General features: G+C 38.5%; 1 protein-coding gene across 1 annotated transcript in view; it reads left to right on the top strand.

Annotated features, from left to right (window-relative positions):
- Nucleotides 1-17,315, top strand: part of NUBPL (NUBP iron-sulfur cluster assembly factor, mitochondrial) — a 335,371-nt gene that overhangs the window by 56,457 nt on the left and 261,599 nt on the right. The window contains exon 2 of the mRNA XM_059914058.1: nt 1,306-1,446. The gene's annotated coding sequence lies outside the window, so the exon portion shown is untranslated. The remainder of the gene's footprint in view (nt 1-1,305; nt 1,447-17,315) is intronic.

The following is a 17,315-nucleotide window of genomic DNA, read 5'->3' on the forward strand; positions in this document are numbered from 1 at the left end:
ATGTTATAAATTACAAACTGCTGGAGAGTGGGAAAAGTGTTGATCATTCATTCAAAAGTGTTGAATCCTTCAATAATTAGCACAGTAATTAGTTTTTCACACATTAGGTGTTTACGTTTATATTTTAAAATGTATTGCTTTCATCCACTTATAAAAGCAATACATATTTATTGTAGAGAATTTTTAAAAATATAGAATATCATTAATAATAAAAGCCACTTATCCATCACCTATAGATAAGTGCCATTAATATTTTGTTACATTGCTACATATAACAATTCTTTCCTATGCATTTATACTCTTTTACTGTTTGCAAAATTGAGATCGCACTGTATAAACTCTTTTTGTCCTGCTTTTTCTGTTTACTGTTATATCATGAGCATTTTATCATGGCATTAAGTATTCTTTTAAAATGTCACTTATTTAATACTTTTCTTATTTCTGGACATTCAGATCCCGTTTTTCCTTGTATAAACAAGTCTGTGATGAAGTATCTGTGTATAAATCTGTACATTTCTAATTATTTCCTTAAGATAAATTCCTAGAAGAATTATTTGATCACTCTGTGTCAACATTTTAAGGTCTTTTGATACTTTTGATACAAACTTCTAGAAGTGTTCTATCACTTTATCATTTATTTGCTTACTTAACAAATATTTATCAAGCCTTTACTATGTGCTTGGCACTATGTAGGGCTAGGATTATAATGGAGAAAAACGTACTCAAGGTCGTTGACCTGAAGCTCCTAGGGGGAGAAGGTAACCAACAAATAAATGGAAAAGATAAAAGAATAACATATTGTTAGTAGTGCTCTGAGGAGAGCTCTGATAGAGTGGGGCCCTGCTTTGGTTTGAGTGGTGAGGGAAGGCTTTTCTTAGAGATCGCATTTAATTTGAAAACCTGAAGGACTGAAAACGCACCAGCCATGGAGGTAGAAGGAAGGGTTTGCTGGGAAGAGTAGAATGGCAAAAAATGAGGTTGAGAGAGGTAGGTAGAGGCCGAAGGACCAAAACATGGTTCTCTGTTAGGTGATAGGGAGCTATTAAAACAAACGAATCATGACAATGAATTTATAGGTATCAGCAAGTCAATGCTTTATCACTTTTACTGAATATGTGCATTTTAACAGAAGTCTCCCAGAGATAATATTCTTAACTCAAAAGAATGCTCCCACGGGTGGAATTTGGGACACCATGGTAGGTGAGCATTTCATTGCATCTCAGATCACACTTTATATAGGGTGGCCTACATTTCCCACATCAGAGGGTTCTTTCTCAGGTTGTGTTCTTTTCTATTAATGCCCAGGAGTCTGCACAGGTATACTGGCCAAATACAGCAGCTCTGCATAGACCATGGCTCATCTCTCCTCTTCAACTCAGGTTAATAAAAGCTGTCCAGTCATGACTTTCTTGGATTGATTGTATATCTCCATGGCAGTGGAATTAGGTAAGATAAAAGGTATTTAATTTCAATATATTTGCCACATTTACATTTTCTCTCTACATAGATAATATATATTAATATATTACATAATCTATTATTATATGATAGTTATATATTACATACAGTTGATATATTAAATATATAGATAATTCATAGAGAGATAATATATATTGGATAATAAGAATAATCTTTTGTATAGGGAATTAAGAAGGAATTAATGCTCTAAAAGTTTTCTAGTTATATCTGAGATAGATATTGAGATTCAACAACAGGAATTGTTTCAAATTCTAAATCCTTGGCTTTAATTAGTTTGTTTTTATATTAGGAGTCAGGCTTTGTATTCAGCTTCCAGATTTATCTTTAAGTATTGTGCATAGATGTTTACTAAGCATTTTCAGATTTATACATATTTATAAATGAAAAGCTTATTTATTCTTTTTGTGTCTGGATTTTATTTATTTCTTACTCATCAAAAAGAAAATGATCATTTATTAGAATTCAGACTTTTAAAAGACCATTCCAAAATCAAACAAGATTACAGTGAGGAAAGCATTTTTTCAATTCTTTGTCTAAAAAAGCAGGTCTATACAATACTATTCAGAGTGTTCAGTTTGACAAGATATATTATTATAAGCAATCAAAACAAAATTGTCTTGCATAAAATCAATGAAATCAACAAATATTTATGAGTGTCTATAGTGTACCAGGACCTGAGTAGTCACTGTGAGGGCAAGGGAGAAGTATACAGTAGTGTGTAATCCTTGCCCTGTAGGAGCTTACAGCCTAACAGGGGAGATAAAACGTAAGGGTGTGGGAGAAGGGACCTAGGACACTGACATGTATGGACCACCTACTGTGTCCTAGAAATTGTGCTAGGTGCTTCCATATAAATTTTCTCATGCACAGCTGAGCTCAGTATCATCCCCCAAATTCTTTAGTATTCTCATTCTTACTCTGCACCCATCATACAGCCTTCAGGTCATTCTCAGTCCCGACCTCCCTTCCTCACCTCCCACATCCAGTCATCACTAAATTCTGTACCTGGACCCTTGCAATTGCCTTCTGACTGGTTTCATTGCCTCTGTTCTCTTATTAGCCCATCCTCTTTCCACGTTGTGGACACATTTGCTCTAAAATGCAAATATGATTAGATTAATTACAACTCTCTTGGGATGCAAGTAACAGAATCTATCTAAGGTAACCTAAGCAAGGGGGGTAATTTATTATTATGATTGCAGCAGTGACTCTTGGGGACCACGGGCAGGATGCAGCTTGGTTAGATGAACAGAATGGACCGTGACTGTAGTCCTTTCTTTTTATCCTTGTCTTTGCTTCTATATATCTACTTCATTTCTTACTACAGATCAGCTCTTAATTGTTTCTGGTCTACATGGCAGAAAAGGACAGCTAGACTGAGCATGGACTATCTCAGTTTCCATTCTAAATTCCTCAGGGAAAGAACTCATTCGGCCAGCTTGGGTCAGGTGTTACCCTTGGATCAATCACCAATGGCAATCAGGGTTACCTTGTAAGGACACGGTAATTGTAACCATGTTGTTGGAAGGGAGAAGAAGTTCTCAGAAAAAGGATTACTAGGCAGATATAAATCAAGAGATGTTTCTTGGAGAGGCTGAGCATTTGAGTTGAATAGACTACAGCAGTCCTCAACCTTTTTGGCACCAGGGACTGGTTTAGTGGAAGACAATTTTTCCGCTAACAGGGTGGGGAGCGGTGGGGGGAGGGATGGTTCAGGCGGTAATGCGAGCAATGGGGAGCAATGGGGAGTGGCAGATGAAGCTTCCCTCGGCTGCCACTCACCTCTTGCTGTGTGGCCCGATTCCTAACAGGCCACGGATGGGTACTGGGGCTTGGGCACCCCTGGACTAGAGCATATGATTGAGTTAGGGGTAAAAAGAAATAAGGTTGCAAAGATGATAGTTTGGGCCAAATTTTCAAGACCCTTTATGTGAAGCTGAAAAATTTGAACTTTATCCTACAGGCATTGGGGTGTTATTGCAGTTTTTTATTTATTTAAAAAAAATTTTTTTTAAACAACACAACAATTATTACTATTTTTTATAAATTTATTTATTTATTTTTGTCTGTGTTGGGTCTTTGTTGCTGCGTGGGCTTTCTTTAGTTGTGGTGAGCAAGGGCTACTCTTTGTTGCAGTGCACGGGCTTCTCATTGTGGTGGCTTCTCTTGTTGTGGAGCATGGGCTCTAGGCGCTCGGCCTTCAGTAGTTGTGGCTCGCGGGCTTCGCTGCTCCGTGGCATGTGGGATCCTCCTGGGCCAGGGCTTGAACCCGTGTCCCCTGCATTGACAGGCCCATTCGTAACCACTGCACCACCAGGGAAGTCCCTATTGCAATTTTTTAAAGGGAGTGACATGATGAAGCAGTATTTAGGGTAATTAACCTACAAGTAGGTTAGTGGATTAGAATTGGGAGAAACTGGAGCAGAGGCCACTTAGGAAGGTGTTGCGGGAGTCAGATATGATGAAAAGGGCATTGGAAGAATGTGAGTCGATAGTTGAGAAGACACAGATTACTTGAACATAGGGGTGAGTTTTAGTTTTTTTAATCTTTGTGAAATTTTTGATTACTATACTGCTATGGAACACACACACAAAAAACCCAGACCACATATGTCATAGTTCATAGGGCTGAATCATGTAGTTCTGACAACTCTATCATGTTTCTGGCAGTTTCAAAATTTCTTTCCTCTGGGAGATAAGAGTCAGGTTTTTTTTACCCCTCTCTCTCACCATCCCTGCCCCAGCCTACCATGTATTGGGAGGATATTACTAGAAATAAAAATGAAGCTGTAAAACTCTGGGGGCTAGTAGTGCAGAGAGGTAGGGAAAGTGGGAAAAAAAAAATGAACTGTTTTCAAAATTGGAGTTCCTATAAGAAGGAGAAAGCTAATATCATTAACTAAGAGTACTGGACAGTGAGTCATTTTTAAAGAATTTCTATAAGGTCTCCATAGCACTTTCTGTGTAGAGTTTATTTTAGCATCTATCACACTGCATTATGGTTATCTGTCCATGTGGCCACCTCCACACTGGCTGTCAGCTTCCCGAAGGCAGACACTCTTGCTATGAATCTTTACATCCATGGTGCTTGACACAGCACTTGACTTACCTAGAAACCCAACAAATGTTGAGTCTACCCTCTTCAGCTATAGGCTTTTAAGGGTAGGGTCTGTGCTTCTTCATATACCCTATAAAGCACTTGAAAGGTGTAACTGAACATAAATTACTAACACATGAACTACCAACCTGATTCTTTTGAAATTTTATGAAAAGAATTGGGACCAAAAGGGTACAAGAGAAGAACAAGAGGGCTAGGGTTGGGTGAAAAGTGTTCTAGGGGCTTGTTCAAAAAGAAGCAAGGAACTACCTGGGATGTGTGAGGACGTGGGAGAGAATACAGGGGACTTTAAGAGGTGTTGAAGTGAATCGTGAGTTCTCTTCTTGGTATTTGAACAGCACAAGTAAAGGACTTGCCTTGTTTTTGAACTCCTTTTTGTCTTTGGATTGTGTTCTTTTGATGACATGGTTCTGGAATAGGCTACCTAGGTCACAGCTACCTAAGTTTTATATTTCTTTAGTTTAATCTGTGAAAGAAAGGAGAAGAAAAAAGAGAGCTAGAGAGAGAAGACAGTGAGGTCTAGAGGAAGGAAGGAATGAAGAGGCACATTAATGTCAGATTTCATAAAGGAGATCTGTGAATGTAAACCGTGTACCTTGATTTCCATTTTGAAACCACTACAGTTCATCTGAATTATGTATTAATTTTATCTGAAATTAGTGACATCATTTCCACTCAGATATAAGGGTCTGAGTGAGCTTCAGTGAGAATTAAAAGCATTAGGAGAAACTTTTTTGGCATTAAGAAATTCAGCTGATCTTTTATTATAAATGAAATAAACATTGAATAGTAATTCTTATTAAAGAAAAGAAGTATTTAATGTCTTAAAAATACTTCAATTATTAGCTTTCAAAATAAGTTATTTTGTAGTAGAGACCAAAACTCTTTTTTTTCCCCAGGGAAATGTCCTTCTTAAAATCCAGTATTTTTATATAGGAGCATCATTCTTGGAATCAATAAAAATATTTTTTTCCTCAATGACATATTTAGATATTGAGATAATGTAGTATATTATATTGGGCTATACCCTGAGGAATTTTAAAATGGAACATCAAAAACATTCAAAGTTCAGTAAAAATTAAATGAATTTCAGGAATGAATTAGTTTTTAGCATCATGTATAACTACTACTGTTATGTAATATAATCCTGAATGAATAAATTGTAAGTGTGCATGAATGAGCTAGAAACTTATCTTAAGGTTTTTTGAGGCTTTTTCACATTTAAAAAATCAGGCTATTGATTACAGAATCAAAGAATTTTAAAACAGAAAGGGACATTTGAGATGATCTTGTTCAACCCTCTCATTTTCTAGATGATTAAAATGTACTATTTAGATAGCAGCAAATTATAAAGCCTTCAACAAAGGTTCTCTATTCGGACAACTACTCTGGCCTAACCATTCCTTCACCAAAAAAGAACAAAAGCGACAACATTGAAGAATTTCTGGCATTCATAACATCCCTTCCTGCTGAGCTAACAAAACCTTGAACCAGCAAGGCAGTTGTCTGTTTAAATTGAACTTGCATCTATGTTGTAAGGGTGGATATAAAGACACTAGGTGACAACACTTGAGCAGTTGTGGTGGCTAGAAAAGAATCATTCTTATCCTCATGGAATAAACGCTTGTTACCAGGTGGTTCTAGAGGGACTGCTTTTAGTGGAACCACCGTTGTCAGATTAATTTGGATGTGGCAAGATCTATAGCAGAACAGGCTGGTGTGCCCCACTGACTCATCTATATACATAGAAATAAGATGCATGCTTCTCTCATGAAATAAATGAGTGAAGACAGTTTTATGAGCAAAGTAGTCTTCAAATATCTGCTAAGGCATGACTTCCTCATTCCCTAACCCTGTCACTGGAATTAGTCAAGCACAATTGCAATTATTCATTTACATGTCTTTCTAGAATACTAGAAATAAATTCCTTGAGGGTAAGAATAGTCTTACTCCTCTTTGTATATCAAACACCTAGCACATAGCAGAATATTACATAATTTTTTTGTAATTGAATGTTATGTTGTTATTTATTGGTCTTGCAGAGCCTCAGCATCTACATTTGGATGAGGATATTTGAAGCAAATTTTAAAGCAGTAATAATAATGAGATTAACATTTTAAAAGTGTCTTTAATGGTCAAGGCTTTGTGAAACATACAAAGTTGAATATGACATGGACTCTCCTTCAGAGGGTCTCATAAGATAGGGAAGTATGTTAGTGTACTAGGGCTGCCATAACAAAAACCCACAGACAGGGTGGCTTAAACAACAGAATACTTATTTTCTCACAGTTCTGTAGGCTAGAAGTCTAAGATCAAGGTGTTAGCAGGCTTGGTTTCTTCTGAGACCTCTCTCCTTGCCTTGCAGATGGTGGCCTTCTTCCTGTGTCCTCACATGGTCTTTCTTCTGTGTGTGCTCATCTCTTTGTGTGTCCAAATTTTCTCTTCTTATAAGGACACCAGTCAGGTTGGATTAGGACCCACCCTAACGGCCTCATTTTAACTTAATCACACTTTAAAGGCCCTATCTCTAAATACAGGCACATTCTGAGGTACTGGGAGTTAGGGCTTCAACATATGAATTTTGGGGAGACACAGTTCAGCTCACAACAGGAAGAAAAAGATAACAAATTGTTTTAACACCAGTCGACTCTGATGAGAGGGATCTGGGAAGATATCCTGGAGGAAGGAGACTCTGACGGGATGTCAGCAAGGAGAATGGAAGTCAGAGTACCATTGATAATTAGACAGGACAATCTCCTCTTATTGACTATGGAGTGACTTGGTGAGGGATGCGAAATCTAGTTAAACTGGTCGATCCTTTCTGACACACAGTTGGTGTTCCAACAATCTGATCCTGATTCTCCTTAATACATTCCATCATCCTTTTAAGTTGACCACCTGCTTGGCAGAGTTGAACTATAATATTGACGGATCAGGCAGAGTTCTTCCCCCCCCCCCAGTTTTATTGAGATATTATTGACATACAGCATGTATAAGTAGGCAGAGTTTTTGTCTTTAAATCTGGTAAGCCTAACTGGTACCCGTTATTAGAAACAAATCTGGTAAACTGTGTGTTACAAATAAATGGCTCAGAACAGCCACCTTTGCGGTAGAAATCTGAGATGGAAGTTTGAGACGTGAGTGGCGTCTGGAATAATCAAGACATTCTCTTGAAGCTGTTCTACAAAAATCAATATGGATTTTTGAATATATTATTTGGAAAGCCATTGTCTAACTGGGTGAGCATGAACTACACTTATTTACATCTTTTAAGACAAAATATCCTCCATGAATACACAGTGCAGCAGTTTATTAGCACCAGCTTTGCAATTAGACTCTCCTGGTTCGAGTCCTGATTCTGCCAGCTCCTCTCCTATGTTACTTATCCTCAGGCAAATGGCTTGTTGTAAGTCTCAGTTTCCTTTGTTGTCTGTAAAATAGTGATTCATGCCTTACTTATTTTTGTGTTCTCTGGCAAGATACTTAACCATTTGACAACTCACTCATCTGTGGAATAAAAACTGTGGTAATAGCTACAGTACCTGGCATGTAGTAGGCATTCAGTAGATGTTAATCATCATTAGTATGGCACCGGGTTAGCTGTGCTTAATAAACATTTGTTAAGTAACTGAATGACACTAATCCCAAGAAGTAAGAAACTGATAGTGTTCTATAACTATGCATTCATCCAAAATTGTATGGTGAAGGACCACTGGTAGGGAACAGTGGCTTTTGCTAATAATGTGCTAGCAAAGACTTGGAAATAAGTTTCTGATGACTTCCTAAAATGTGTGCCGTGGAACCCCTTTTCCAGTAAGTAAAGGTTGCTTTTTGAGGGGGAAAAAAATCCCTGGAGAAATCCAATAGCTCCAGGAGGCCATAAAATTCTTGCTTTATTTTGACTTGGCACAGAATGAAGGGCACATACCTTGTTCTGAGCTGAAGAAGGTGCAATGAAGTTTTTATTTCATGTTTCTCTTTTGTCGTTGGTGTATAGGAGGGTCTACTGGTGCCCACCCAACATCCCTTCCCCCTTCTTCCTTGCCAGCAGAGTCCTGATTTTGTTTTGGTATCTACTCCTCATCCTCTTGACACAGGTAAATCCTGACTGGTCTGAGTCAATTATAACAATCCCCTCCCACACCCACACAAAGTCTGATTTAGGAAGGAGCATGAGACATAATTGTGACCAATGAGGAATGAGGGGAAATCTGCAACCTGGGAAAGGTTTCCTTACTCTTAAAAAGAGGCACACAGGATGAAGCACCCTCTTTTTCTGCTGCACGTTGCCATGTCGGGTTGGAAGGTTTGGAATTGTGGCAACCATCTTATAAGCTAGCTATCAACATGTAAACACATTTTCTCCTTAGAATCAATGAGATTCAATCTATGGCAGAATCTTAAGCATAGGTGTGAAATGACTTCTTTTTTATCTCATGTGAAGTTTGTTGTTATCTGGTGATTACAGTCTAGAGTTTTAGACTTTTGGTCCAGTGTATTCAAATATACTGAAAAATTTTAGAGATAAGAAATATATATAGTGTTGCTTACTTTAAATCTATCACTTTTTATTCTTATTTCCAGAAATATCCTCAATCAACTGCTTACTTTTTAAATAGCTTTATTGAGACATAATTCACATACTGTACAGTTTACCAATTTAACCTATAGAATTCAATGGTTTTTAGTATATTCACAGAGTAATGTGTCCATCACCACAATCAATTTTAGAACATTTTCATTACCCCAAAAGAAACCTCATAACCATTAGCAGTCATTCCCAATTTCTATCCAAACCCCCCAAACTTAGGCAACCACTAACTTACTTTCCATTTCTATGAATTTATTCAAAATTTCATTCTTTTTTCTGGCTGAGTAGTAATTCATTATATGTATGTATATATATATATATATATATGTGTGTGTGTGTGTGTGTGTGTGTGTGTGTGTGTGTGTACCACATCTTCTTTATCCATTCATCTGTTGATGGACATTTAGGTTGCTTCCATATCTTGCCTATTGTAAATAATGCTGCTATAAACATCGGGGTGTATGTATCTTTTTGAATCAGTGCTTTTGTTTTCTTCAGATATATACCCAGGAGTGGAATTGCTGGGTCATATGGTAGCTCTATTTTTAGTTTTTTGAGGAACCTCCATACTGTTTTCCATAGTGGCTGCACCAATTTACATTCCCACCAGCAGTGTACAAGGGTTCCCTTTTCTCCACATCTTTGCTACCTTGTATTATTGAATATTTGTGGTCTTTTTGATGATAACCATTCTGACATGTGTGAAGTGATATCTCATTGTGGTTTTGATTTGCATTTGTCTGATGATTATCATTTTGGGGTTGTTTATTGCTAGTGTGGAGAAATACAACTGATTTTTGTATCCTGCAATCTTATGAATTGTTTTATCAGCTCTAGCAGTTCTTAGTAGATTCATTAGGATTTCCGATGTATGAGATCATATCATCTGCAAATAGAGATAGTTTTGCTTTTTACTTTCCAATCTGGATGAGTTTTCATTTACTTGGCTACCTGCCCTGGCTAGAACCTCCAGGACAATGTTGAGTAGAACTGGTGGGAGTGGACATCTTTGTCTTTCTCCTGGTCTTAGGGAAAAAGCGTTCTGTCTTTCACTATTAAGTAAGATGTTAGCTCTGGGTTTTTCATAGATGCCCTTCATCAGGGTGCCTTGGAAGAGTAGCGACAGAAAGGAAGAAATGGAAAAATAGATGTTGGTGGGTCTCACATTGAAGGTCTTGGGCCTTGCCTTTTGGACAAAGCCCCAAGGAGAGGGTATACCCCATGACTATTTGAGACAGGCAAGAATAGAGCCTATGCCATGCTCCATACAGGCGGAATTAGGGTTTGAGATAGAAACTAATTTAAGTTGTAGGAAAATAAAGTTATATTTCTTGCTCACTGAAATTGTAAACTGACTCATAATCACTGTACTATTATTAATCAAAAAGTGGCCTTTATATAGGATCTTTTTCACTCATAGCTAGTAATGAGCATATACAATAAATAATTTCAAGTAATGTACTTTTTTTGGATGTCAGTCCTGTTCAATATGAATCAGTCCAGTGCCTTAGTGAATAAAATTTTAAAAAACTGGAACATTTTTAGGAATTAGCATTGAGTTCTTAGGGAGTCTTTTGTGGATATAGCAGGGTATCTTTAATTGATTTGGAGTCAGAGAATAATACTGTTATAGAAAAGACAATCCCCTTTTACACAGAAATCAATGACGCTTTAGCATCTAAAAGCTGTTGGAATGCTGACTGAAGATTTGAATTTTGAAACATTCCCTTTTACACATTCCAAGGAAACATGTATTCATCTGTATAAAATTAAAAATTATACTTTCTTATTTGTAGGACTGTTGTGTAATCAGAAGCAGGATTTCATGCAAAATGTGGACATACATTATAATTTTCCTAGGAAGATAATTACTATACTGCATTTTAATGAAAGGAAAAATTCATCTAAGTTCTAGAATTTGGCACTAGAATTCAAAATAAAAAATACTTGAAATACTCTTTTTTTCCCACTCTTTTCAAATATTTACTCAGTTTAAGAAGCCTACATTATCATATCCATTTGAGTGCTTACTTCATTTCTCCTTCTTGAAAAGTTAGAAGAGCATTGATATTGCGTGTTGTTCTTTATCCTGGATGCACATTAGAATTAACTGGGTTTGCTTTTATTTTATTTTATTTTACTTTATTTTATTTGCTTTTGGCTGCGTTGGGTCTTTGTTGCTGCATGTGGGCTTTCTCTAGTTGCGGTGAGCAGGCTCTACTCTTAGTTGTGGTGCACAGGCTTCTCATTGCTGTGGCTTCTCTTATTGTGGAGCACGGGGTCTAGGTGTGCGGGTTTCAGTAGTTGTGTCATGCGGGCTCAGTAGTTGTGGCTCGTGGGCTCTAGAGCACAGGCTCAGTAGTTGCGGTGCATGGGCTTAGTTTCTCCATGGCATGTGAGATCTTCCGAGACCAGGGCTCGAACCCGTGTCCCCTGCATTGGCAGGTGGATTCTTAACCACTGTGCCACCAGGGAAGACCCTAACTGGGTTTGCTTTCAAAAAGTAACAACATCTGGGCATCCCTGGGAGTGAGAGTTTGTCACTGGTATTCATGAAAAGCTCCCCAGTGATTTTAATGTACAGCTTGGGTTGAGCCTTGCTTTAAATGATCACCAAAACTGGTGAATTTTATGGTATGTAAATTATACCACAATAAAATTGTTTAAAACAATGATTACCAGCAGGTATCTAAAACTTCACCAAAATAAAGTGTCATACCCATATGAATATCAGGTGCCAACAGTACCAGTTTACCTAGGACTGGCCCCACATGTGGGACTTTTTGTGCTAAACCTGGGAGAATCTGAGCACACTGGAAGAGTTGGTCACTCTATAATATGGAAGAGATGGCCTTCCTGGATGAGGAGGGCCCTTTCCTCTCCTTAGCTCAGGTTATTTGAGGAGAGACAGAGACGGGCTAGTTTCTTGCTCTTCTAGGAGACACGTGTTGTTGCTGCTTCTCTACCACACACCCACTCATATTCATCTTCTTTTCTGGTTTCAAACCCCACCATCTCATTGAAATTACCCTCTTAAAGATGACCAATGACTTCTTTGTCTCCGAATCCAATGCTCATTCCTCCCTTCTTCCTTGCTTTCTGTGGCATAGTGTCATCTGCTTTTCCTATTTCTCTTCAAACTATTCCCATTTCCTTTGCTGGCTTCATTTCTTCTTGCTCGTCTCCTAGAACCATTTTTCATGGTTCTGTTTTTGGCTCTCTTTTCTTGCCTATACAGGCTCATGATTCCACCTGTTCTTTTCTGCATATATTATTTGTTGTCAGTAGCTGTTATTATGACCGGGGCACCCACTCCCCCTCAATACCCATGGCCTTGTTGAGGTAACAGTAGAGATAGATCTGGCTTGTAGAATCTTAGAAAACTTCATTGTTTTCATGATGAGTCCTGACATTGTGGGGGCCAGGGGTGTGATGTGACATCTAAGACAGATTCACAGGAATTAACTTTGACAAAGGTTTGTATTTCCTGCCTCAATAAACTGCAAACCCCATGAGGTACTCTCTATTATATCCTAGCATTTAGCAAAGTGCCTGGCACATAGTAGGTGCTAAAAAATAGAGTAACACATCTTCAACATCAACACATTTTCATTCACTTCTCAGTTCAGCCTCTCACATCATAAGTCATAAGACATAAGTCACGTGCCAAAATGAGTAGAAGGGGGTGGGAAGAACATGATTGTAGGTTAAGATGTTTTTCCTAAGTGTTTTCTTGAGTCCTCTCAGGATATTATGACATATAGCTTCCACCCGTGAGCCCTGGAAAGGTTCCTGGATGGTTCTAAATACTTTAGAGATGAAGCTATTGCCATTCTAATTCCTGCCAAACCACAAGATTCCATAAATCATAACAATAGTATCTAAGTGTATCCTAGTTCCAAAAGAACTATGTATTATTCTAAGTAAAAGGGAATGCAGGGAAGAGTCTGTAAGGAACCTAGAAGGAAGAGAGTCAAAGGGGAGAAGCTTGACATCATGTTTCTACTTCTGTCTGAGAAGATGGTGGACAGATCACCAGGCAGAAGGATTACTGTTCCCTTCAGATGTCTCTCTATGGGGTTAAGGAGTGCATGGGGCTATCACAGCTTTGACATTGTTCAGCTAATTCTCCTAGCTCTGATTCTGTGATAAGCAAGAAGGAGTCAGATATTCTAGCTACCTATGTACACTTTTCTAAATAAAGTGAGCCCTACAGTTGAGCTGAAAGTGGTTTCTCATTTTAAAATTAAAATTCTGACCTTACATCAGTCTGTTTTTTAGCATGTGTTAGTTGTCCCAAACACAGTCAGCTTTGGAGACACTGACAAAATAGCATTTCTTTCGATCTGCAAAACCAGAGCTCATACTGGGGAATGTAGTAGCTAAATCAAAAAGATATTACCCTGTGAACAGTAAGCTGACCCCTTAGATCATGTTCTGGCTCTCCTGTTTCTAACTCCAAAATCTCTATTTCACTTCTCTAGCTCTAACTTCTCTTGAGTTTTAGTTATCTGGGCATCTCCATCTGGATATCCCAGGTCCATCTCAAACTCATCACTAAATGCAAATTAATCATCTCAAACTCCCAGTTTCACATTTCTGCTTTGGATTTCTCCCTAGGACCTCTAGCCTCCAGAGCACTTACTTATTTTATCCACTGACTTCCTCTACCAGAATGTAAGCTCCATGAGGGTAGGAACTTCTATAAATTTTGTTCACTGCTGTTTCCCCATTGTCTACAATAGTACTTGGTGTGTGGTGGGTATTCAATGGATATTTGTTAAATAAATATTTACCCAGACTTACTCCTGTCCTAATGACTAATGCCATGACTAATGCCATCACTGGTTTTTATAGCACTATGATTTTCCAGTTTATCCAGGCTCAAATCCTTGTAGTTGTTTTTTAGTCCTTTTTAACTCTTCCCTATCCTCCTCCTATACCCACTTTAATAAACAACTGCTTACAATGTTGTTTCCAAATATCTTTTAGGGTAATGTCATCCTTTCTAATCTCATTACCACTGTTATAAATTAGGTACTTGAAAACTCTAACTGGGACTATGAAATAGAAGCTAGTAAGTATCATGTTCCCTAGGTTTTTGTTACTTTAATTAATCCTACCTATCACTGCCAGATCAATCTTACTTGGAGCTCAGCTCTCATTATGTCACTCCCTTACTTAAGGCTCAGTACTGTTTAAATACAGAATCCTCAGTCTGGCATTTGGAAGTGCTGTGATATGACCCCAACCTGTCACTTCAGTTTTATCTCCCACTTTTCCTTTACAGATTCCTTATGGTATAAACAAACTGGGCCGCTTGTTCTTTGATTACTCCTTGAACTTTCCTACTTCTGTACCTTTCTCCATATAGTAACTTCTTCGGGAATGTTCATTACCAAGTATCTCTTGTGGTATTTGCTTTCGTGCAGATAAATAATAGCCATATTCTGCCATCTTTTGATTCATCAGTTTTGAAAACTGACTTATTACGGTAGATGAGGATTTAGCTCTTTCACACCATCACATTTCACCTCTGTGCCAGATGTCTCCTGTTTGCTGCTCCAGTTCCACCATCCACCTGCTCTCTGTCCCAAGAATCTCACCTGTATGGATCACATCTATGGCTCCCATACTCTCTGGCTTCTTGTTGGGTTTGGTCAGTGGGGAGCAGATAGGAAGTATGAGGGAGGGAAGTGAGAGAGGCTAACCCTAACTTTACCCTAACTCCCTCCCAGTGACAAAGGTCATTGTTTCATTCAAAGGGGCCTTACAGCTTTCTTCTCTTGGGTTTTGGCCACTGCTCCCTTCCTTCCTCGTTTGGGCCTAGGGTGTCCAATACTGTGATTCTCTTACATGCTACCCACATCTTTGTAAATAATCCCTTTGTAAACACACTCTTTTGGTTTATCCTAATTTGAGGGTACCATCTACTTCCTGTTGGGATCTGACTGACAGCTATACTCTCCTTCGATCCTCCCAATTTAGTTATATTAAAATTTTTGGTTAATTCAAAATTTGTTTAAAATAATATGATATTTCAAATACCATAGTGTTTCCTAAGTATATTTTCTGTCTGGCACAGTCTTTTATTTTTCCACTAGTTGGTTAATATTTCATTTTTTTATTTCTTAGGTTTTTAAAAAATTTTTGCTAATTTTTTTGTAGGAAGGTGGTTGAACACATTAGGCACTCTATAAATTCTATTTCTTCCTGGAAACCTCCTTCTTGGGCCCTACCTTCTTTCTGTTTAATCATGTCTAGGAATTGTCTAGGCTGGCTATCAATACCTCTAGAATCCTACGACATTCTTGGTTTACTTCTTTGTTCTGCTGAAGCACATACTCTAGTAGTGTCTTAAGAAATGATACATGGGAAGTGAACTTCTTGAAGACTTGAATATCTAAAAAGAGTCTAGTTGGGTACAGAATACTAGCTTGAAAATGGCTTTTTTTTTTTTTTTTTTAAAGATCTTATGTGGCCAATTTACTAGTTTTTATTTATTTATTTATTTATTTTTGGCTGTATTGGGTCTTCGTTTCTGTACGCGGGCTCTCTCCAGTTGCGGCAAGTGGGGGCCACTCTTCATCGCGGTGCGCGGGCCTCTCATTATCGCGGCCTCTCTTGTTGCGGAGCACAGGCTCCAGACGTGCAGGCTCAGTAATCGTGGCTCACGGGCTCAGTTGCTACGCGGCATGTGGGATCCTCCCAGACCAGGGCTCGAACCCGTGTCCCCTGCATTGGTAGGCAGATTCTCAACCACTGAGCCACCAGGGAAGCCCCGAAAATGGCTTTTATCTCAGAATTTTGAATTGCTTTATTTTCTTCTAATTTCTTTGGTTTCTGTTGAGAAGTGTAGTGTCCTCCTAATTTCCTAACTTCTGAATGTACCTTTAAGAAGTGTTTAGAAGATGTGTCTTTGTGTTGGTCTTTTGATGTTTTCACTGTGGTTGGCCTTTGATATATCCTTTCAGTCTGGAAATCTGTATCCTTCAGTTCTTGACATTTTCCTTGCATTATTATAGAAGACACTCTTAGTTGCCTGGTCAACAGACATTCTCCCGATATTCCTTGCTAACAGAACTCTGATTTTATCCAGACAATGTGCCCAGTCCCAGAGCACAAATACATAATGAATGTTAAAGCTAGCCATGGTAATCCCATTCCCATTTGCCAGATACTTGTTTTTCCAGTTTAACTTTGTAACTAATGGTGGCCACGTAATGCTTTTCTGGTTAGTGAAATAAAAGAAGTCTGCTGGGGGAAGGAGAGTTTCAGGGGATGGTTTTATTTTCTGATATGAGTCAGATGCATGGAAAGGGTTCATTGTGTTGCCTCTTTTTCCCTGCTTTGGATGTACTTGTGAAAGGGCATGTTGTCACTTTAAAATTGTAATAGCCATCTTGCTATGTAGAGGAAACAAACTTAAGGATAAAATGCCAAAATACTGGGCTTCCCTGGTGGCGCAGTGGTTGAGAATCTGCCTGACAATGCAGGGGACACGGGCTCAGAGCCCTGGTCTGGGAAGATCCCACATGCCGCGGAGCAACTGGGCCCATGAGCCACAACTACTGAGCCTGCGCGTCTGGAGCCTGTGCTCCGCAACAAGAGAGGCTGCGACAGTGAGAGGCCCGCGCACTGCGATGAAGAGTGGTCCCCGCTCGCCGCAAGTAGAGAAAGCCCTCGCACAGAAACGAAGACCCAACACAGACAAAAATAAATTAATTTTTAAAAAAAAGCCAAAATACTGAGATATGGCAGAGTTGATTGAGTCAAAGCCCCAAACGTGGAACAGCCTACCTCCGGACCTCGTGTTATATGAGATAATTAAACCCTTTTATTATTTTTGCTGTTTTTGCTTGGCTATTTTGTCAACTGCAACCAAATGACTTCTAACTGAAGCATAGTTCGTTGACAAAGTTTTCCCCTTAATTTTCTCTGTTCCCCTTTTGGAACTCCTATTAGTTGGGGCTCTTAGATAAATTTTCTTACCTCTTTCTCCCTTTTTTTTTCCCCATCCTTTTCTCACTGTTCTAATATTCTGGGAAATTTCCTCAGTTTTAGCTTTCAACCATTCTACTGAATTGTTTATTTCGGCTCTCCAATTTCTAATTGCCGAGATCTCTT

This window comes from Balaenoptera ricei, chromosome 2 (assembly GCF_028023285.1).
Source record: "Balaenoptera ricei isolate mBalRic1 chromosome 2, mBalRic1.hap2, whole genome shotgun sequence".
Lineage (NCBI taxonomy): Eukaryota > Metazoa > Chordata > Mammalia > Artiodactyla > Balaenopteridae > Balaenoptera > Balaenoptera ricei.